Raw genomic sequence first — 23,373 nt, forward strand, 5'->3', positions numbered from 1 at the left:
AAACTATGAGCTTTAACATGAAATACTTTGTAGTTAAACAGCTAGCTAAGAACTAGCTAGCTAGTCCCAGTGGTTGCGCTACAGCCGAAGTAAGGGTAATTTGACTTATTCATTCATTCATTCATTCATTCATCTTCCGAGCCGCTTGATCCTCACTAGGGTCGCGGGGGGCGCTGGAGCCTATCCCAGCTGTCTTCGGGCAGCAGGCGGGGGACACCCCGAATTGGTTGCCAGCCAATCACAGGGCACACAGAGACGAACAACCATCCACGCTCACACTCACACCTAGGGACAATTTAGAGTGTTCAATCAGCCTGCCACGCATGTTTTTGGAATGTGGGAGGAAACCGGAGCACCCGGAGAAAACCCACGCAGGCCCGGGGAGAACATGCAAACTCCACACAGGGAGGCCGGAGCTGGAATCGAACCCGGTCCCTCTGCACTGTGAAGCCGACGTGCTAACCACTGGACTACCGGGCCGCCCTAATTTGACTTATATAGCCAAATTAGCTTACTTTCTGGTCAATGCTAAAACTCCAATTCACGATAAACACTGCTTTCAGGAATGATTTTGAAATGTGTTTCACCACAAATCTCTGTGAATACACTTTTCAAGGTCTTTACAGGCCAATTTGACAAATTTGTACAATTTAAGCACCTCATTTTGCAAGCCGTTGACTTTCTTTTTTTTCTTCTTAATGCAACCAGGGCGCCGTTCCTCTAAGATTAGACTCCGTGTTCTGGAGGCCCGGGTTCACTCGTATCACAGCCATGCTCGTATATTACAATGCAGCTCAAGTGGCAGCAGCGGTAAGTCATTCTTTTCTCTTCCATTCCGCCTCTGCATATTCCGCAAAGCCCCCACTGCTCGGCACTTAGAAGGTCACCCCTTTCATCAGCTATTCTATTTGCATTCCAAATCGCACGTACATGAAAAATGTGCCACTGGCTTGCACGACATGCGCCCCCCCCCCACCCCCCATTCGCAGGCAGATTAGATAGAATTTGCCGTAGCAACCTTATGTGCGCTAACCTTTGCAGATGGCCTTGCTATTGTGGGAAAAATGGATTGCCTAATAAACCATATCATCCGACATATTTGCCGCTTGGCCGACTAAATAGAGGCTGTGTTTTTTGAGCAAATTCCCTTTGTCAAATTTGTCAGCGTTCGTGCTGCCGTTTTGGGTTTCGGCCACAAAGAGGAAGAGACGAGATCTTCACTGTCAGGTTAAAGTGGTGGCCAATTTGAAGACGAGACCATTTTTCCACAAGATGAATTATATCTTCTTTTTTTTTTTTTTCCTTGTGAGGAGGGGGCATTTGTTTGTCATTTTCCTCATCTGTCCAGACTGTTAGATGTGCAATGATGGATCAAAGCTCCAACTGAGACAAGTAAATAGCTTGTTTGGTGCTACATTTGTATATAATGCTGCATTAGTCCACTTTATTGTTTTGCCAACTATTCTGCAAACAAATAAAATGTCGGGCAGCACAAACATTTCTTTACTAATTTAAGTGATACCTTTCACTACATCTTCTTGAACATTAAATACATGTTACCGGTTTACATTATTTTAAATGCCTTTAATTAGTTCCAGTCCAACTTATGTTCCTGATTGGAACATGTATAAAAATGTGTGTGCGTGTGTGTGTAAATCAAACTGAAGAGTCAATACTCAGAGGCATACATTCTTTATCCTCCGTGAAAATTGACTAATGTTACTACAGCTTAATGAGACTCGAGGATTTTTTTAGAAAATCAAGCATTTAACAGTTGCAGTTATATTATGTGTGGTCTGCTCCGATAAGATCAACAGTATCGTGTCATGCAGACTGGATTTTACTGTTGCAGTCACATACACCCAAAGAATACTTTATTGATTATTTTCGTATGTTTTAATAAAGTACAATACATCAAATAAATACAAAATTGGGGGGAGGGCTTGAACGGATTCTCACATTTCAATAATGAGAAAAGATGATTTCAATAATTCCAAAATTTGAAATAAAGTCCTGTCCCCTCTTTATTTCATGGATTATCATTGCACTCGGTAGAGAAACAAAGCTTACAAGCCCGCCGCCCACCACCCTGAATGTAATTTCGCCACTCAGGCCTAATTCGTGACTCTCAGAAAAACCTCTTTCATCAAACTTTGCATATGAGCAGCCAAGTGATACACAGCCTCTTAACGGCATGCTTTGCCTACTTTGGAGACTCGGCCAACCAATCCATCTTCCTGAGGGTGCTCGCAGCCGAGAAGTGGGCAACCGATGCTCCCGTCAGCGAGCTCCGGCGGGAGATGGATTGGTGCTCCATCGCCCACCTCCGGTCCAGTACCGGCCCAGTGGCACAATCTGGACCTAAGGCGGCGAGAGCCTGTGGAGGGTTTTTTTTTGGTGGGGGGGGGGGGGGGCTGCGGTCCAGTCGCTCATGTCCTGATACAGAAGCTGGACCTCCTATTTGTGTCCCACGGAACATAACAGAGGGTGGCCGAGCCACTTTGGGCATGTGCAGCCACCAGCGGTGAGATGTAACTAAGTACAAATACTTTCATGTATTTTAAGTACATTTTCCAGGTACCTGTCCTTGACCTGAGTAGTTACTTTTCTGACAACTTTTAACTTTGCAAAATAAGATATCTGTACTTGCTGCTCCTAACCTGATGGTCTGACTATTTATTTTCGAGGACAAAGTACAAACTGCAATGCAGGAAAGCCGGAAAAAACAAAACTAGAAAAGTACTCTGCAAAACTAGTAAAAACTAGCAACGAAGCTATCAAAAAAAAAAAAAAGTTCTCAGCAAGCAAAGCATTTTGCACTATAGTTACAAACGGAGAATTTAACAAACAAAAAGTCATGACACTACTTTTCACCAGTTTTGATCTTTACTTCTACTTAAGTAAAAAGTATGAGTATTCTTTATCTTGCGCATGACGTGATCATCGGTCAAAGAAACACAAACTTGCTATCTTCAGCGTTACGAATCCATCAATTTTTTGTCGGGACGCAAGCCTCAATTCAATGAGATTACCCAACCTTCAGACGGCGGGGGATGTGGGGGGGCAATTTTTGTCCATTTATCCTCCGCAAAGTTCCTTTTAGTTCAAGTCGAGGTTCTGCGCTCCTGCACCGGTTTACAGGAGCAATAACTCACTCTATGCAAAACATCCCTTGTAAAATGTCACTTTGTGTTTGTAATTACTTCCGAGCCAATAAGCACAATCTCTGAGTTATGGCAGTCGGGGCCTTTTATAACCTTGGTCAGCATCGTAAGAATATGCGGAATATTTGTGGGGTCGGTTGGTGCGGTACTTTTGCAACATCAGCCCAAAAAATGGGAACCGAGTTAAGCCCATTTGTCTTTGTCTTATATCGCAAGTTTTTAAGCGATTATTTATTTTAATGGGGTTTTCGGCCTTTATTTTAGCATAATGGTGACATGTAAGACCAAAACTTTGATGTATGACAAATCTGAAATTATTTATGAGAAGACGCATGAAAATACAGTATTGCTTGCGTTTCCTCCAAAAATACATAGCAATCGCAATAACGAGGAGGGGGGAATCATAATTTGATTATCATCTGATTATTACTTTTTCCACTATACTCACTTTGATGCCCTCATATGTGGGAAAGGAGAGCCACTGGTGATGCACTTTTCTGCCATTTATTGAACGCCGGGACACAACGGTGAGCAGACTCACGCCTGGACAATCACACAAGGTTTGTGATGACCTGCCGAAAGACCCCACTAGGCCCCGCCTCTAAAAGGCACATGCATGTACATGGGCATTTCAAAACATCATACAGCATTTTCAATACTTTTTTTTTCAGTGAGTTTTAATATGTTTAAATGTGTTTAAAGTGCATATTGAAAAAAACGTTTTAAGTTCACTGTTTCAACAAATGTCCCCACCATAGTCCCACCCTCCATATTAGCGCTGTCACTTATTCCGTCTTGTTCATGTCAGGGTGGGCCGCTCCACAGGATGACAAGGCACAAAATGAGAGAGCGGTGCGGTGTGTTTGGTTCCATCCTATGAAGACTATCGTGTGTCCTGCACGTCTAATTCCGCCACGGACCCTTGATCAAGAGGAAAAGAAGTGCAGTGGGGGTCAAGCTAATGGAGGAAGCCGCGACAGGGATGTAGGCTTACGGCTCACCTTATTAGGCACACCTGCAAAATGTCAGAAACATGACATCATGCTTTTAATAAGATAAAGAGTGTGCAGTTCTGACATCAGACACATTTTAAAAGTTTAGCATTTTCCCAATGAAGTCTGAACATTAGGACAACTAATTTTGTACACAAAGGAGTGTGTAAAGTACTGGTGGCCTTGTGTGTGTGTTTGTGTGTGTGCTTGTGTGTGTGCGTGTGGTGAATGATAAATACAGTTTCATTGTCTGTTTACATGAGTTGCTGCACAGTTTGTGTTCAAAGGGTTTTAACCGTCACATCGATGCCAATAAATGCTGATGTTAGCATTAGCCTTAAGCTAGCAGACCAAAGGCTGAGGTAAGTCTTTGTTTCAATACACAAAGGCTTATTTCTCATTTTATGTTTAGTTTGAAAGTTCAATTAAACGGGCCCAGTAAACATCTGGATAGCTTTGTTTTTGTTTTGTTTGTTGATTTAAAAAAATATTTTTGGAATGAATTCAGTTCAGCAAATGAACGTCATAACTAGGACTAAACATTTCATGGAATTCAAATGGACATCACAATTAAGTAGTTTCAATTAGATGGAATGAATAAAAATGATCACATGAAATCCAAGTCCTGATATCAAATTCGTTCAGCCCTCCAGATTACCAACTCAGAAATGCTTAAATAATAATTGCACTTATGTTTCCTGTACAACATACCATTACTGTGAAACAAAATCACATTTAAGATAAGATAAGATAAGATATCCTTTATTTGTCCCACAATGGGGAAATTTACAAGGCTCAATATGAATTTTAGACTCAGATCACTCTAATGAAACGACAGGAAAAAAAAATGAAAGGAATCATAAGACAAAGTGGGATTTGAAGGTTTACCTCATATTTTGTCCGGTCAGTGCGTTTCCATTGATAAATGACATTTTACTTTCAATCCAGCCAGTGGGCTGTCAAACGATGCGTTTGAAATTTTCATTTAGGGCCTCTTCCCGCCGTACAAGTGGCCTATCTCCGCTCCTACGGGGCCCATTGAAGGCCACATCCATAACCTGTCATCTGATATTTCATTCCCATATGGGCGCCGTGAACCTAAGATGTAATCGATACGCAGACACACAGGCCTCCTGTGTTATTACAAGAAGCGGGGGGGTGGAGGGGCGGCAATGTCTGCTCAGCTTCCCCGCGCCGTTACACAGTTCAGGCTTCCAATTAACCTGAGCGGATCTCCACGCCAATCACGGCGGGTGCCTCTATCGACAAGCCGCATGAAAAGAATTGTGTTGTTAGGATGATGTAGCTCATGCTAGCAGGGCCGCCGTGCTACCGTTCGAGCCCACCAGTGAGCCGTCAACGACCCACACCCACATACACACCCACACCCACACACCCTTCGCTTCCCTCGCCAGTGCTGACAGGGATGAGTGGGGAAGTCATTTATCACATTCTCTCTGGTCACTGAGGGGCCAAACGGGGCTGTGCGCCTCTCACGTCTTTGTTTCATTGAGAAAAAATTAATAGATTAAAAAAAATCTGAATATGCCAGATTTGGAAAACAAAGGCGAGAAATGCGTCAGAAAATTTGATACATATGAGGATATAGATGGATGGACGCTTGGCATAGCCACCATAGTTAACTTTTGTTTCAATGAACTGTTTGAGATGAAGAAAAGCACCAGTGCATCCTTTAACTTAAACATCCCACGTTCATGATATCATACCACTGTCGCGTGAACTTTTTAACCAACTTTTGTAAGCGGAGCACAGAATTTGACCGCCTGCACCTGTTTCAAAACTCCCATTACACAACCTGCGCCACAACTTAGACCTGCTCTAACATTAAAGTACCACTGTATTATTGCGAGAAAAAAAATGTGGATATCAAATCAGATTGTGACTTCCATCAACCCCAGATATCCACAAAAACTGATTACAAAGTGTCACATGACACACTCCAATCACATGCATATGATCACAACCCCCCCCCCCCCTCCCAAAAAAAACGTTCTCTTCTCATGCAAGCGTGTTCATCGTTTGCACACAGCAGCAACATCCGTTTTATAAATCATCCCAAAAATAGAGAAGTCGGTACCTGCTGGACCCGGGGACGAGAGATCGACCCGCCCCACCCCACCTTCCCTCCCGTGTCTCTGCAACGAGAGACAACATACAAATTGAGACTGTAGCTAAACTCCACCAGCACTCAAGTGTGGCCCATAGGAAGATTTCAGTGATTGAGAGCATGTTTCCATGCTCAGGGCCAAACTCTACAAGCATTGTTACATCTACAAGGCCAACGTGATGACACGGTGTCTGCACGCCCTCACTTTTTCTCGGGTACTGCCCCCCCCGCCCCACCGGCGACTTGGATATCGATTATTTTGCAAGCAAACTCAGTTCAAGGAGCACGATCATTAAGACAAATGTAGTTCCTCTCAATGACAAACGCATGAGAGACTCCGAAATTCCCGGGCACTCTTTGCGACTTTGGATGAGCATCTCACAGGAATGTACCACTTAGGAACACAAAATGTCACGTTCAAAATGTGGGCAAAAAAGTAGGAAAGGAACACATATTTTATTTATTAGTATAATTTATTTATTCATTCATTCATTCATCTTCCTAACCGCTTGATCCTCACTAGGGTCGCGGGGGGTGCTGGAGCCTATCCCAGCTGTCTCCGGGCAGCAGGCGGGGGACACCCTGAATCGGTTGCCAGCCAATCACAGGGCACACAGAGACGAACAACCATTCGCACTCACACTCACACCTAGGGACAATTTAGAGTGTTCAATCAGCCTGCCATGCATATTTTTAGAATGTGGGAGGAAACCGGAGCACCCGGAGAAAACCCACGCAGGACCGGGGAGAACATGCAAACTCCACACAGGGAGGCCGGAGCTGGAATCGAACCCGGTACCTCTGCACTGTGAAGCCGACGTGCTAACCACTGGACTACCGGGCCGCCATAATTTATTTAAATTATTATTATTAACATTTTTTTTTGTATTTTAATTTATTATTCTGCTCACATAGTCTCTCTCTCACACACACACACACACATAAACACTTTGCTTTCATTTACTTTTACTTTACACAGTGATTTCAGTATAACAATGACTTAACTTGATTTGCTTTCAAATGACCAAAAGTGTAGCATTTACTTTTGATGAATCACCGAACTCAAATGACCCAAAAAAAAAAAGGTGCATTATTCCACTGCGTGGCATGTACATGATGTACATTAATACAAAGTCTCGGCGATAATCAATTTTTCCTGTTTAGCGGCAGACAAAGCTCCGACTTGAGGATGTCATTTCAGATTTAATGTGTCCTCCATACCTTTACAACTTTCCATTTGTTATGTTTGGCCATCCCATTAGTTGCCATTTATTATCATTAGCGTGATAGAAGCATCTTCCTCGCCAAAGCAGGAGAGAACAGGGGGGGGGGGCAAAAAAAAGTACATTTTCACATTAGAGAGAGCTTCACTGGTGCGTCAGATTAATGTTGCTTTCACAAAAGCAGAAAAGGTAGGCGGAACGTCAACTTCACCGGCAAACTATCACATTATCTTGTCTGCTTATTTATTTGTTCATTCCCTTGACGGCCGTAGATAATCTTTTTTTTTTCCTTCACTCCCCCCTCCCCTATCGTATCATGTTTAGCGCCTCTTTGCTCCCGACTGACTATTACAAAGTGTAATTGATGAACATTACGTAGACCTGAACGATCCAATGAGATACAATGCAAGAGCCCTGTCAAAAACTCGCCATGTATAAATCTAATATGGCGCAGAAATTTGTCAAAATATTATTTCATTCATTGATGGATGTTCGTGTGCTAACCACGAGTGCACTGTGGTTTTATATCGTTGTTAATATCATAGACATTTAGTATAATAAATAAAGTCTAATAGGAAATGAGCCCGCTCAAGTAGCTGCTGTCGACCACAACTCACCGCCAGATGCTCACACGCACACATCCAACACAGGAATAATACGCTAAGTGCAATTACACTGACAGTAAAACCATTTTTTAAATATACAATACAGTGGTATTTTTTTCTCCATTTTAAAAATATGCAACCAAAAAAAAACAGAATAGTCAGGGAGGGGACGGGGGGGCTGGAATGGATTCATGACATTTCAACTGCTATCTCAAGTCAATTTATAGCAAAAATCTGTGACGTGCCGAGTTGAACTAAAAGACTTGAGCAGTGCCTCTCGATAAATTAAATATAATTTTATTTTTCAGCGGATAAAAAAAAAAAGTTTAAAAAATGCAGTAATTAAATATGATGGTTGGGTGACTTTTGAAGCTTTTTTTTTAGCTCCAGAGCCCCTTCAATACATCCCACGAGCCAACTTGAGCGCTTCCACTGACTAATAGAAATGTTGGGGAAAGTTGAATGCAGGAAGTGTTTTTTTTTTTTTAAACATTCTGTTGTTATCGTATCATAAATAATGTAGATTAATGGCCAGAGTCAAAACCACTGAGGATAATCCTTGTGGAATACATCACTGTCATGGCTCACTGTTGAATATTGCATTCACACCGGGAGCGTTTTTAATCACGGCAGGCTCCACATGTTAATTACGACAACGAAAAAAATAAATAAAATAAAAATTCATTGCAAGTGAGAAATGGAAAATAATTAAGACTTTTGCAGAGTTGGGTGGACTTTGAGGTGGACTTTTTTTCAGCCTGAGACTCTGAGAACTTGAATTTCTTTCGGGATAAATTAGAACCCCTTACGCAGTAACAGAATACATTTGTAATATCTTGATTTTATCATGAAAATAAATTTTCCACATATTCTAGAACTTGACCGTAATGGATCATGTGACCAATCATGAATTCGCCTTCATGTCCTTCTGGAAGGACAGAAAGTCAACAGTTTGTGTCGACTCGAGGTGAGGGATTCCTTCAAGATAATGCCGATCTTGACTGCGTTACGAAGGTCCTCGATAAAGCTAACCGGCAGCCACTCACAGGCTAAAGGATGAGACCGATGTGGACAAGAGATAAAATTGGCTTCTTCAAGTCCCAGCTGCCCACAACTACATGGTATTTGAAAGGCAACAAAACTGTGCGCTAGTTAACAACTTCACATGACTAGTAGTGCGAGTGACATTAATTTAAAAAAATTCTACTCGTTACCATCGGGGACTTCATTCATGCCACTAGTAGCGCACCAATGTCAACACAAGCCTGGCTAGCAAGACACGGTCATTCTACGAGAGCACGGAATTTTTTCACTAGTCAGGACAAAGGGCATCGTTTGAAAGTCCATGTACTAGTCCATGCACTTTTCGTCCTCACTCATATGACATATCCCCTTAATAGTAACATTTTTACATCATTAGTTGTTTTACCAGAATGCCAAAAGCTGTCCCTAATAATGCAACAGTGTGAAATTTAGTCATCGTAGTGAGAGTCAAGACAGCAGTGGTGCTTTTACCATCTCTTGCGCAACTTGCGTTTGTGAGGAGGTCCTCCCTTCAAAAGATCCAAATGAGGATTGATGCGCGGCCCGGTCGTTATTAATGTATTGATGGCGCTTGTCAGCAACATTACAAATAACATTGTTTTAATCCATATTGATACATTAGCGCAGGTAATTGATGGAAATCCAATGAAACTCCCTAATTTTCTTCCCTTAGACGCTATTTATCCGCCATCTGCTCCATTTAGAGCTCCCCCGGGGGAGAGTCGTGATGGTTTGAAATCACCGCATTCCGCCGTACTTACCCCCGCGTTTTGGTCCCCGTTGAGCCGTGTGTAGTTCTGCAAGACACAAATAGTTTTGCGTTAAAACCAAGAGGCTTTAACCCTTAACATGATGTTGATTTTCAATGCAAAGTTCATAACTGATTGTTGACTGTTTCGAAATTACGCAAGACACGACTGTAGACAAACTAGTGCAAATGTGATGAGAACACAGATAGTTCTCGGGCCGGTTTCAAATTCCTCCTAAAAATGTACACATTTACGGCATGTGTGTACAGTTTCAAGATTCCCCATCATGACCACCGTTTTGCTTGATGTGACATATGTTGATAAATCTAAATTCCATTTCAGTTAACATGAGCCAAAAACCAACAATGTACTCCAACTTTGTAGCAGCTATTTAAAAAAAATGAAAAGAATAACATTTCAAAACATGTTTATGAGATTTTGGCTATGTTCACTGCCATCAAATTTTAGCTTTGACGCGAGCGGGGATGCTAAAGTTAAGCATGAGTGAGGCTACGCTAACCGAGGAGGCTCTGTGTGTATAATCCGTGCGTAATCACGCTAAGCGTATGACGTGAAACGAAGCGCAGCACTCTCCTTGACCAGTCCGCGTTGGTCAGCGATCCGCAGCCGCAAAGACTAGATGAGATTTATTGCTAGCGGACCAAAGGTAACAAATAGATGTGATGGGAGTGCCCACAATGACGCCATTATCAAAAGATGGATTCTGAGGCCCTCATCGAATGGAGATGGATTCGGTGGGGAGTGGCAATAATGTGGAATAGATTGCTACCGCAGGCGCTACTTTTATATTAGGCTTACTGTATCTATTGCTTTAACAGAGTGACTTTTATTGAAAAGAAGGCAGAACAGGAAGTGCTTTCTTCTGAGGCGCTGTCACTGACATAATTATAGCAAGCTAGCTAGCTAGCGCCGTTGTAATTATATGTATCTCTGTCTCTCCCTTTCCTTTTTTCTTTCGCTGTTCTCTTTGTTTTCTACCTACCTAGCTAGCATTGAAGAAATGGAGAACACAATCCCCGAGGGAAAGAAAAATTATGAATATTAGGGTTGGGGGGAGACAACAACAAAAATAATTATCCAAAAATTTGCAAATCCACGGGTGCCAAACCACAAGTATGCAGGGATCGACTTTAGTTTTGAAGTGTAATATCACCAGTTACCATTAGAAATGGCAGAAATGGCACCAGGTTTTATACTGCCTGATACTACAAAATGAATAGGCCTCATTATTTTGTTATTTTTTTTTATTTTTTTTGTGGATTTGGAATGATAACAAGGTCAAACATAGGACAGCAATGATACTGGAATTTTTTAGATGATTTTTGTGAGAAAAAATAACTTCTTGCATTTATCGCTGTTGTGTTGTTGAACAATCCTTGAACGGCAATTTACATGCAAGCGGGAAAAACTATTCCGCACGTTGTTATTTTGTAGCTTGTTTGAAACCCTTTGTTGTGCCTCCCCCACTTCCTCAGCATTTAAGTTGCCCGTCCCCGATCTAAAACAATGCAACAAATATGTCACTCATACGTCCGTCAACTCGTCTACAGACTACACGCGAGGTCCCTCCTAAGGATGAGATGAGGTTGCAAGGAGCTGACTACCCCCCCCCCCCCCCACACCGTAATCTTTTACTATCAAACTAAAAAGAAGCCTCTATGTATATTTCAAAGTGTTCTGTAATAGATTTTTAATGTGCATTTGTCTATGCCCCAAAGGCTTGGATCTTTGACATTTGGAATAATTGTTGTTGTTCACCAGGGGAGGCTTGTGAATAGCGCAGGGACAATTGGAGTAAATGACTGTGTCAGCCTGTTTATTTGTGACATGATTGCCCGCGGCGGAGCCCGGGGACAGCTATTAGAGGGCTGCGGCCATAGCGATGGCGAAGGGAAAAAAAAGGCCCAGCAATCAGCCAAAAGTTTGCACTTAATGCGACAACTTATCAGCCAAGCGCTCCCCCGCTGAGAAAATGAGAGGAAGGGAAGGAGGCAGGAGGACATCATGGGGATGGAATTGGAGAGAATAGAAGAGTGTTGGAACATCATGATCACAATTACTCAATGCGGCTGCCGTGTGAGAGGTCACACGTGTCGTCAATCTCCCCCTCCCCAACACACACACACACACACACACACACACACACACATATGTTTGGCCATATTGCACAAAGCTGTCTAATCCATGTAAGGCCCGAGGGGAGGTGTGGAGCAGAGGGCGTCCGGCTCCATATCTAATGACATGATGCTAATATCTTTGCCTGCGGCGTGACCACAAGTGCAAGTGGAGTGTTTTATTATTATTTTTTTTTTTCAAATGTCATCTATAGCAGTGGTTCTCAACTAGCGGGTTGGGACCCAAAAGTGGGTCGCTGACGTATTTTGGGTAGGTCTCGGAAAAGCCGATAAAAAAAAAGACATGTATTTGGTATTTAGATTTTTTTTTTTCAGAACAGTAGCGAGGTGTCCCGGGTTTCCACGTAGAACAAACGATATGCGTAAGCGTCAGGAAATGTGATTCACTTGTCCTATCTCGTCACGAGCAACTCTGTACTCCACAGGTGTCAAACTCAAGGCTCGGGGGCCAGATCTGGTCCGCCACGTCATTTTATATGGCCCGCGGAAGCATATCAAGCACGTCAACTTGCATGATCCTTGCTCAAATCTGTACCTAAATGTCAAATTTCATATGGAATAAATGTACATATTTTGCAATAATTTAGTTTCCCTCTTTACACTCAGTTGAACAACAATTGAACAAACGATTGGAGTTGACGACTGATTTCAAAACCCTCAATCAATCAATTGGTTGTGTACAAGTAATAAAACGATAAGACGATTAAACATTTATTTGGTTTCACTGTCATAACGCCCCTCCAAGGGTAGACGTAAATGCCCTTGCTGTAAACAAATAGGTCGCAGCTCAAATTTTAACGAACGGACGGCATCGCATGCAATACACATTTGGCTTCAAACTCATTTGAAAATATAATCGGAATAAAAAAATGGTAAAATATAACATACTGCTCATGTATTTTCAGAGGTAAGTTTTAAACAAGAAAAATGCTCTATGGTTGTTAGCTTTGATAAAATGGGTCAGGACCTTTCAGCAATAAAAAGATGCAGGTCCCAGGGTGACAATCAAAACCAATTTTCATATTTTTGTTACACTCCTAATATATAAGGAGTTAATAAAGTAAAAACAAACCAAACAATAATTTGGTTGTGTAATGGGTGTTTTTAGGTCATGAAAAGAAGTACCTCGACGAAACAAACAATCAGTGATAATGGACGACCTAAATCGAGGTTCCACTCCGTTAAATGGAGGTTCCACTGTATTTAAAGATGAGGAAGCATCAACTGTGTCATTTCCCTGCGAGTGCGGGTAAATGGATTGAGTGTGTGTGTGTGTGTGCGTGCGCTCAGCGGGCCAAAGTGATGGAGGAGGGTGGGGGATCAAGTTTTTTTGTTGTTGTCATTTTTTTAAAGATTAGGTTAAATCAGGGCTAGTTGCAGGTGGGGGTGGGGGAGTCAAGGGCCAGAAGAAGACAGAAGAGAATGCTGCCTCAACTTGGCATTTAAATGGACGAAAGAGGGCGAGGGATGGATGTAGCAGAGCGGAGAAGGAAAAACAAGAAAAATACGAGAGTGATTTAAAAAAAAAAAAAAAACGCAGTTTTGCTGCCGCGGCAGACACTTCTTGTGGCTTCTCAAAACAGATGCCAAGGCAGATGGCGGAGAATTACCAGAAGATGGGCGAAGAAGAAATGAGAAAGCCTAAAACGGGCCCGGAGAGAACAAACATTAAAATATTTGGTGTTTGTGTGTGTGTGTGTGTGTGTGTGTGCAGAGAGTCCATGGGAGAGACTGTTAAACAGTATCTCAGCTGGGACGACTAAAGAGGATGGGTGGAGGATTCTCAGTCAGAGATGGCGCTCGCGATAATAATCACAGGCGTGAAATTACAATGCTGATATTTGTTGCACCCCAGGGTGTAGTGTACCGCCGTGTGGTGTGGGGAGCTCAAAGGGCCCACACATTACCTGACGCATGCGACCCTGCCGCCGACCAAAAGCCTCCCCCCCCCTCCACCCCCTCAAATACGTCCTTCTGCCAAGTGACGACTCGAAGATTGTTTTCTAAATGCCCATTTGCTGTTAGGATTTTATGTCACATTTAGTACAAACACAGCGCAATATGATCCAGCCACAAGCACGTTCCATGATAGATACCATAAACAAAAATATTTTTATAAATAGTTTTACCCCTCCAATATGCTTTAAATACATTTAAACTTGCTCAACGCTGATATAAAAGAGATCCACAAACATTATTGAAGTCGCCATTTGCTCATTCTGTATTGACTGAGGGTACTTGCTAACGCTGTCTGTTGCTAACACTGTCTGTTGCCATCCCAGCAAAGCGCAGTGACAATGCTCCAGTCGTGGAGAGATTTTTCTTGTGTAAGATTAGATTTCTGTCAGATGTCGGAAGAAGGTCTTCCCGTCTAAAATGATTCCTGTACACTGGGTGGACTTTGACATCTCCGTCTTAACTGGATTCAACTAGCATGTGTGCCCAAGAGCGCCATAGCTACGGAAGAGCAAGCAGAAGCAAGTAGAAAAAGTCACAGCGATATCACGGCAGAGCTCAAATTAATGGATCGAATTAAATTAAATAAAATACATATTCGGAGTTATGGATGTAAGAAAATGTAAATGATACATTCTTTAGAAAAATGATATAACCCAAAGCCCCATGCTGATAGTCAAAATTAGGTAATGTCTGTTTTTACAACAATTTAGAAATATCCCTTCCCCCAAAAATATATGTACTTTAATTCGTGTAAAACATTACTTTTTATTCTGTGTTAATGTTTGGTAAGTTAAAAAATGGCCTCATTGTTGACTGGTTGATTGCTAAAATGAGTTAGCTACTGCAGGCTTTTTTTCCCCATAATAATGTTAGTTTGTCATATGAAAAAAAAAGTGTAATGAAAATAAAACACTGACATAATAGCCAGTTATGTGAACCCGTACGTTCTGAAATATCATACAACAAAAGATGGCTGAACCGTAATCCCGTAAGAAGTTGATAGTTAAAATGAACTCCTCCAGTTGTCAATATGAAATACTACTAGGGCCTGGAGACTGTTCTTTCATTTAATCATACAGTATTAGAAAAAAGAAAGGTACTGTAAAAGGTGGAAAAAATCCTCTGCAATACATTGGTGGTTGTTGATATTATGTAATAATATGAGGCACGTAAAAGATGGTCTAACCCTCAACCCCGGAAAAGGTTATTTGCTATAAAATGAGCCACTGCAGTGGTAAACAAGAAATACTACACTGGACACTTTCACACGGCATTTTAAACGGATTTCACTTTTTGTTTGATTCATTTATTTTCAAATGTACTGAAACTTGTAAGAAATATGTGGGGGGTGGGTTAGTTATAGCATAACAAGAGACACGCTAATTACTGTACAACTAGCATTTAGCTAGCAGACTGAAAAGCTCAGCTGAGTGGTTGTTTTAAATACATACCGTAAGGTGTCATTCTTTTTGTTTTAAGTTAAGCTTGACAAACTTCAACTGCAATAAACAGCCTCTTTTTTTTGGGGGGGGGGGGGGGGGCAGTAGCAGTATTTGCCAACGCACTGATTTACCTAATACTGCTGCTATTGCACCTGAACTTGTCTTATGGTAATCATTAAATGATCATATAATCTGAAATATTTGTTACATTTATTGTCAGTTAAAAAAAATGTAAAACCTTACTCAAATTACATTTTTTTTTTAAAATATATTGTTCTGCTGTAAAGAATAAAAGTGACTTTCACATTGGCTGTGAGGTTGTTGGAGAGCGAGAGTTCACTGTCCTGCCTTTACCTGTCGTCAAAGAGTTAAGCAGGAAAGTGACCCCGAGCTCCCCACGCCCTGACAAGATGTGACGCCAAATTTTCTTCGCCGGGCCCTCGCAGTGGCGGGCTCAAGAAGAAGCTCATTTTCATGTCCGTCATCTCCTGCTCCTGCCGCTGCCTCGCTGAAGGACCCACTCAGCCTCCCTCTATTACTGTAGCAAAAGTGAAAAGTAGATGTGTTGTCAGGCCAAAAGTGATAATGGCAGAGGAGGGATGATGGAGGAATGGGGGCCAGGGAGGGGTGGGGGGCCGAGTGATCCCAATTGCCCTGCTTTCAGCCACTGCCACCCCGGCTCCCCCGACACTAAAGGGCCCACTGACAGATGGGACGGGAGCAGGGTGGGAGAGAGTGTTGAGTTGGTACCAAAAAGAAAAAACAAAACAAAACAAAAGAAAAAAAAACATCCAGCAATACGCCTTTGATGTGTGCGGTGCCACCTAAAATATGTATTTCTTTCTTTCTGTATTTTTTCATCACACATCAAACTCAAGCCAAACCGGCCTTCCATGTAGTGTGGTCCGAAAATGCATCCAAGATTATTTCCAGAATTCTGCTTTTGCTTCACTTCCATTGTCATTATGCTGTTCCTTCTCATGTGCACTTTGTGCAGTGACATTTTTGCTCTTCACTGAGGATAAAGAATATGTGCATGTGAGTACTATAATACAGTGGTTTCCGTTTGCATGCGCTCAACTACTCATTGTTTAAAGGGGGACAGCGATGCCACGTAGGCGCATTTTTCATCACGCGTGAGCATTAGCATGAAGCTAGCAGACTTAAATACAAAGCTACTTGGTTGATTACAATAAGCAAGGTAATTCCCTATGCTTTAAGTTTAGTTTGACAGTAAACAAGTAAAATATTGAGGCGCCCCTTTTTCAACGATTGCTGAAAAAAAAAGTTTAATCCTTTACCAAAAGTATCGTTTTGCTGTTTAAACGGAAAAAAAACCCAACCCTGCCGCCCCCAACCCTAAAGATTTTGTTCAACTGTATAAGCACTGTTTCCACCAATTCCCTACTAATCTTTGCCTCTCAGCAAACGGCGAGATACTCCAGGGATCTATCACCGCGCCCGGGGAAGGTCATTACAATGTCATCGCAAAGTCATCTCCGTCCGAGTCCCGAATATCACCCCCTGGAGGGTCCACATGTATGGGGCACGGAAGGACGTAACGAAGAAAAAGAGACACACTGACAGACAGGTGGGGCATAAAAAGTGGAACGTGGAAATAAATGCACAAGTGGAGGTAATGTACAAGCCTGACTGTTAGATTTATACCGCAGAGAATTGGCCGGTAAAAGATGCACTTTGTCTTCGGCAATATGAAAACAAGCCCCTGCGCTCAGGCGCGTCCCCAACAGGGAAATTGCTGTTTTTACATTTCGGAATCATTCTCCCATAAGGGATATGGATAACAAATGAAATGCTCAAGCCCGTTGTCTGATTTATTCCTTGTATTATCCACAAATATCAAGCTGGCAGTCAAAGGATGAGTCACCTCATTCAGATGTGGGATGGGTTGGGGGCTCGAAGCCAATCGGGAGCAGACAGCCATGCATAAACAGCCCCCCCCCCCAAAAAAAAAAAAAAAATAAAATAATGTGGGAAGTCTCATATGTTATACTAGAACGAGGGTGTCCAAAGTATGGCCTGGGGGTGGATTTGTGATTCATTCCACTTTTTTCGGGGGGGGGGCCTGCTGCAAATTCTAATAAAAGTCCTCCGTTTATTGATAGGCTATGAGAAATAGTTCAAAAGATGAAAGTTATACTTAAAAAAAATAAATTAAAAAGGAAAAAATATTTTTAAAAATATCACTGTTCAAATTAGTTGTGCTAGAGGTCAGCATATGTTGACCTCTCGCACATTCAAATTCAGAACACTTTCTTCATGAGACGGAATCTGCACATGAATATTCGGGATGTTTATTTATTGCATTCATTCATTCATTCATTCATTCATTCATCTTCCGAACCGCTTGATCCTCACTAGGGTCGCGGGGGGTGCTGGAGCCTATCCCAGCTGTCATCGGCCAGCCAATCACAGGGCACACAGAGACGAACAAAAATTCGCACTCACATTCACACCTAGGGACAATTTAGAGTGTTCAATCAGCCTGCCACGCATGTTTTTTTTTGGAATGTAGGAGGAAACCGGAGTACCCGGAGAAAACCCACGCAGGCCCGGGGAGAACATGCAAACTCCACACAGGGAGGCCGGAGCTGGAATCGAACCCGGTACCTCTGCACTGTGAAGCCGACGTGCTAACCACTGGACTACCGGGCCACCTATTGCATTTATACTTACGGTATTACGGTATTATAGAGTACGTACGGTATTTATGTATCTGATAATCCTTGTTGGGTACTTTGTACCACATATTGAATTTGGTTTCGCATGTTGACACCGCCCATTGCTACAATCTGGAAAACAAATTCTTCACACAGTGAAGAAAAAAACGTTAACGTTGCAACAGTACTGTATTGTCGCATTTGGCCTTCTCCACGTAATCCACATTGAAATAATTGCACGCCTGTTCCTCACTGTGTTCCGGCTCCAATCTTTCGACACCGCGTGACCGTCGGACTACCTCGGCGTCACGTGTTTTTTTTTCTCCCCCCTCCCCAAGAGAGACAGATGCCTAGTTACGTCGGCGGCGGCCGTATCACAATGAGCCTCATTAGATATTAGTAATTGACCATTAATGAACTCCTTTCGATAGCTCACTGAGGAATACGCGCGAGGGCCCCTGGGGAGTGCTTGGAGAGTGGGAAGGGGGAGCAGGGCCCCCCACCCCCCATGGCATTAACATATTCCCAAGGTCTACAAGAGGCTTTTAAATGGCCAATCAATAAAGAGCATTAGCTCATCGCTCGCCGTGGACGTGTGTGGACAAGTAAGCAGTCAAGAGGCCTTTTCTTACCCAATGATGGATGCCGGGAAACACGAGCCGGGAGATCATGCGGCTACGGAAGGAAAATATTCCCAAAAGCCCATGTGGTGCCTTCCTTTTTGTTGTTGTTGTTGTTGTTGTTACTTTGCATAAGCAAGGCAACATCAACAGCAATAGCGCGACAGTAAAACGCAAGCAAGACAAGGGCGTCACAAATATCATGTGACGTTTACAGTACATGACAGCGCGGAAGAACCGGGACCTTGCCAGGCGGCGAGCGCTTTTATTCTTAATTTTCTCATTTGCGTTATATGGCACAATGAAACGGATATGATGGCGTACAAATACCGTACGCCCTTGAAGGCGGCGTCATAAACGGGCTCAGGCCCAACGACGGAAGGGGAAATTTATGGCGACTGCGTCGTCGCAGCAAAGTACTCGGTAAAATTTCATTGTAACTTTCAGGGAAATAAATAAATGTGGCCCTTGACCTTGAAGAACTGAACTCCCCCTCACCCCCCCCACGAACCCCCCGCCACACACCTCTCCAGCTGAGACATCGGGCCACTTCTGCCTCCATCACTCCTTCCTTCATACACAAAGAGAACAGGCTAAAGATAGGTGTCCCACCTTCACTTGCACTTTGCCCGGACCCCCTGAGATTTGTGTCACGCTTTTCTCTGCTAAGACCGCCGGCAACCCCTTGAAGGAGAAAAATAGAAGAGTGCAGAAAATTGTAAAATTGTAAAAGAGAGACAGTGCAGCGATCATGGATTAGAATCCAGCCTCGGCCTTGCTGTGTGGAGTTTGGACGTTTTCCCCCCGTGCCTGTGTGGGTTTTCTCCGGGTTCATAGGGGCACTCTAAATTGTCCTGACTGTGAGTGGGAGCGGTTGTTTTTCTACGTGTGCCCTGCGATTAACTGGCAACCAGTTCAGGGTGTACCCCGCCTACTGCCGGAAGACAGCTGGGCGAGGCGCCAGCATTTCTATGACCCCTTGTGTGGAAAAAGCGGTTCAGAAAATGGCCAGCTGTCTTCGGGCAGTAGTGCGGGGTACACCCGGGACTGGGCGCCAGCACAGCACAACCTTTCGTGCTCACAATCACAACTCAGGACAATTTGGAGTGCCCAATCAAGCTGTCATGCATGTTTTTGGAATGTGGGAGGAAATTGGAGTACCCGGAGAAAAGCCACGCAGGCACAGGGAGAACATGCAAACTCCATCGAGGAAGGTCGGCGCCAGAATTGAACTGTACACCACACGTGCACCGTGAGGCCCACGTGCTAACCAGTCGCCAACCTTCCCGCCTCTATATATCATATATTAAATTCTATTTTTAAAGGGAGAACTTAAAATTTGAGCATTCGAACCACCCTTCCTCCCACGCGCCTTTTCTGAGCAAAAGTCAGCAAAGGCCCGCTTTCCAGAGATGCACGTCCGCCCCAGACTTGGAATTTAAATTGACAGTTATCTAAACGAGACGCATTCAAACATTTTAACAACCCCACCGAGGGATGACTTCAATTAGCTTTTATGAATATTTTCCTGGAGGAGCGCCGTCATCACCGCTGAAGGGAATTTAAAAAAGATCATTTACCATTTGCGCCGCCATTATTCTTGAAAATGAGGAGTTATTTTTACCTCGCCTCGTCGTGCGATTAGCTCCCTAGGTTGATTCGCACGCCATTAAATGACCATCTACGAAAATGGCTGCCATTTGGATTGAAACTAAAATCAGTGTTTGTCTCCCGGATCGGCTGACGGGGAGGCGTCCCCGTTCCTTTATTGACTATCTATCGCTTGATTATGCGATCGTAAGGTTTCTGCGTCGACAAAGTGACATGTGAGTTGGCGCTTTTACGCGCCGAAAAACGTCTTTTTTCTTTTTTTCTCGCCGCAAAGCTATTAAACAAGTCATCCCAACTCCACTTTGTGGAGGGTGAATGTGGGAGTGCAGCAGAGTGTAATGGCTTTAATCTGCCTGTTGTTTGTCTCATGGGCATTAAACACCATCTTGATATGAGTGAGACGACAGTGAACACAGGAGGGGGTCGTCGTAATATTTAATAGGTCATCAAAAGGAATGAGGGCTCCACTGCTGACATTCGCCGGGATAGTTAGGAGAAACCCCGGGAGTTGTCATATGAGTCATTAGCGGAGCGCGAGCGACTTGGCTGGCGACGTCGTTCAAAAAGAGGCAGGGAAGTCATCATCGAGTAAATGTGACAATTCAAAGGAGCCCCATTAGCCGCCGTGAGATTTGATTTGTGTTTCCACCCTGAAAATAGACTTCATAAAACTCTATTAGCTCAACTGGGAGTGAGGCGGCGGCGAGACTGATGGCGATGGAGCGGGATTTTGCTTGGAGCGGTTCGCTTCAACGTTGGTCAAAGGCTAGCAACGCTAATAGTATCTTGATCGTGCCTTTTTTTTTTTTTAAATGCGGTTGAATTGCTGAAATGATCAATTTGAGACTTGAAATTGGAATGACTTGAATCGTTGGTGATCAGGATAAATGGTTCAGTAATATGTCTGGAATGAGGGAAAATATTTTGAAATTGGAATGATTTGAATTGGTCGAGGAATGTGTCAATGGATGCAAATGGTTTTAAAATAAGGGCGGCCCGGTAGTCCAGTGGTTAGCACGTCGGCTTCACAGTTCAGAGGTACCGGGTTCGATTCCAGCTCCGGCCTCCCTGTGTGGAGTTTGCATGTTCTCCTGCGTGGGTTTTCTCCGGGTGCTCCGGTTTCCTCCCACATTCCAAAAACATGCGTGGCAGGCTGATTGAACACTCTAAATTGTCCCTTGGTGTGAGTGTGAGCGTGGATGGTTGTTCATCTCTGTATGCCCTGTGATTGGCTGACTCAGGGTGTCTGCCGCCTACTGCCCGAAGACAGCTGGGATAGGCTCCAGCACCCCCCGTGACCCTAGTGAGGATCAAGCGGTTCGGAAGATGAATGAATGAATGAATGGTTTAAAATATGTCTACACTTCGGAATTTTGTGTGAAAATGTGAACATTTGGGTGATGCTGAATAGTTCTGACCCGAGCCAAAATAACAGCAATGCGAGACCAAGGGCACTTTGACGTCAAGGACAAAATGGCCGCACCCTGAGATGGCTGAAAACGGACAGATTATTTTTTAATGATATAAAAGATATCACATTGATCACAATAGCGCGTTTGGACAAGTGCTGAGCAACTTAACTTCTTTAAAGAACATCTCATAAAATGTTTCATGGGTTTTTCAGGACGGTTGGAACTGACTGAGGGCACTTCTATTCAATTTAATGGATGTCCTGAATTTGGCAAAATAATTATTTTGCTTCGATCCAAAGTACTTTTTGGAAAAGCCCGAGTAAGAAATTCCATTCCTGTCTTGACTAATAGAATTGCTTGTGAGGATGCAAACAAAACATTTCAGAGGAGAATTCAGCTGTCACATTCGAGACCTCTCAAACTTTTCCAAACAGCATCCCAGCACTTACATGCCCCTCACACATTGATTCCCCTCCCGAGAGGCCCCCTGAACCAATTTCTCTAGTTTTCAGACTCTGCCCCCTTTTTTGCGCCTCCCCTACCTTGCTCAAACCCGCAGCGGCCGTCAAAGACGTTCATCCATCCACCCCGCGTGACTATGACTGATCTGGCCACCAAACGATCAATTTGTATCCCTTGCTGCTCTTTCTCCGTCTCCCGTCTCTCTCCCTTCACTTCATTCTCCCGGCTGTTTTCTTGATGCGCGCAATATGATGAAAAAGCGAGAGTGCAGACGCCGTTGACACCCAAGCACCGCCGGAGTAACAATCCTATCAGCGTTTGACCTTGGAACAACGCCTAATTTCTCCGTCCATTCATCTGCGCGCGTGTCACACCAGAAACTTTTCACTTATCGAAAGCCACAATTCCATATCCTTGAAACGTAGCTTAATGTACTCGTGCGCTCTTTGTCCTCACTGGAAGACAATTTAACACACCTGCGGTGAATATTTTTTGGACAACAATATGACACTTTGCATGCTAGCAGGGTAACTTTAACATAGGCGAAGGACAACTACTTTTGCCTACTACCAGTGTAAATAGTGAAATGCGAGATTTTTTTTTCACGAGTAGTATATATTTATCAACTAGTCCGCAGTTTTGTTTCATTAGTAACATCATCTATCTAACATCTATTGTAAAATCTTAGCTAAAATCTTTTAGTAAAATCTTTAGCTAGCTAGAAAGATAGATAGATAAAGCTAGCTAGCTAGCTAGCTAGGTAAGTGTGTGTGCGTGTGAGTGCGTGTGTGTTCCTCTTGAGCCTTGAAAAATGTGTTTTCAAACATGTCCCCAATGACATTCCCCTGTAAATCAATCTTTGTTGTTTATATGTACAGTTTAACCAATCTGAGGTGTAAACCGTGCAGATTATTCAAATGAACCAATCAGAGGGCAGAAAAATGCAGACGCCACTCTGGGCCTTCAAGGCGGCGCAGTGTGATGAAAGTAACATCTAACTGGCAATAAATAAATCAACTTAAGGTTTTGTTTTATGAGAAATGTTATTCCATTCCTAGCTAAGTCACAACAAGTCGAAGTTGTCCTACTGGTGAGCCGAAATACAGTATTGAAAATTCAAGGTGA

General features: G+C 43.2%; 1 long non-coding RNA gene across 1 annotated transcript in view; it reads right to left on the reverse strand.

Moving 5' to 3' along the window:
- Positions 1–9,879: 9,879 nt before the first annotated feature.
- Positions 9,880–23,373, reverse strand: part of LOC127610282 (uncharacterized) — a 119,105-nt gene continuing 105,611 nt past the window's right edge. Inside the window, exon 5 of the long non-coding RNA XR_007964798.1 lies at positions 9,880–9,953. This is a non-coding gene — a long non-coding RNA (uncharacterized LOC127610282). The remainder of the gene's footprint in view (positions 9,954–23,373) is intronic.

The sequence above is a fragment of the Hippocampus zosterae genome, chromosome 11, assembly GCF_025434085.1.
Source record: "Hippocampus zosterae strain Florida chromosome 11, ASM2543408v3, whole genome shotgun sequence".
Lineage (NCBI taxonomy): Eukaryota > Metazoa > Chordata > Actinopteri > Syngnathiformes > Syngnathidae > Hippocampus > Hippocampus zosterae.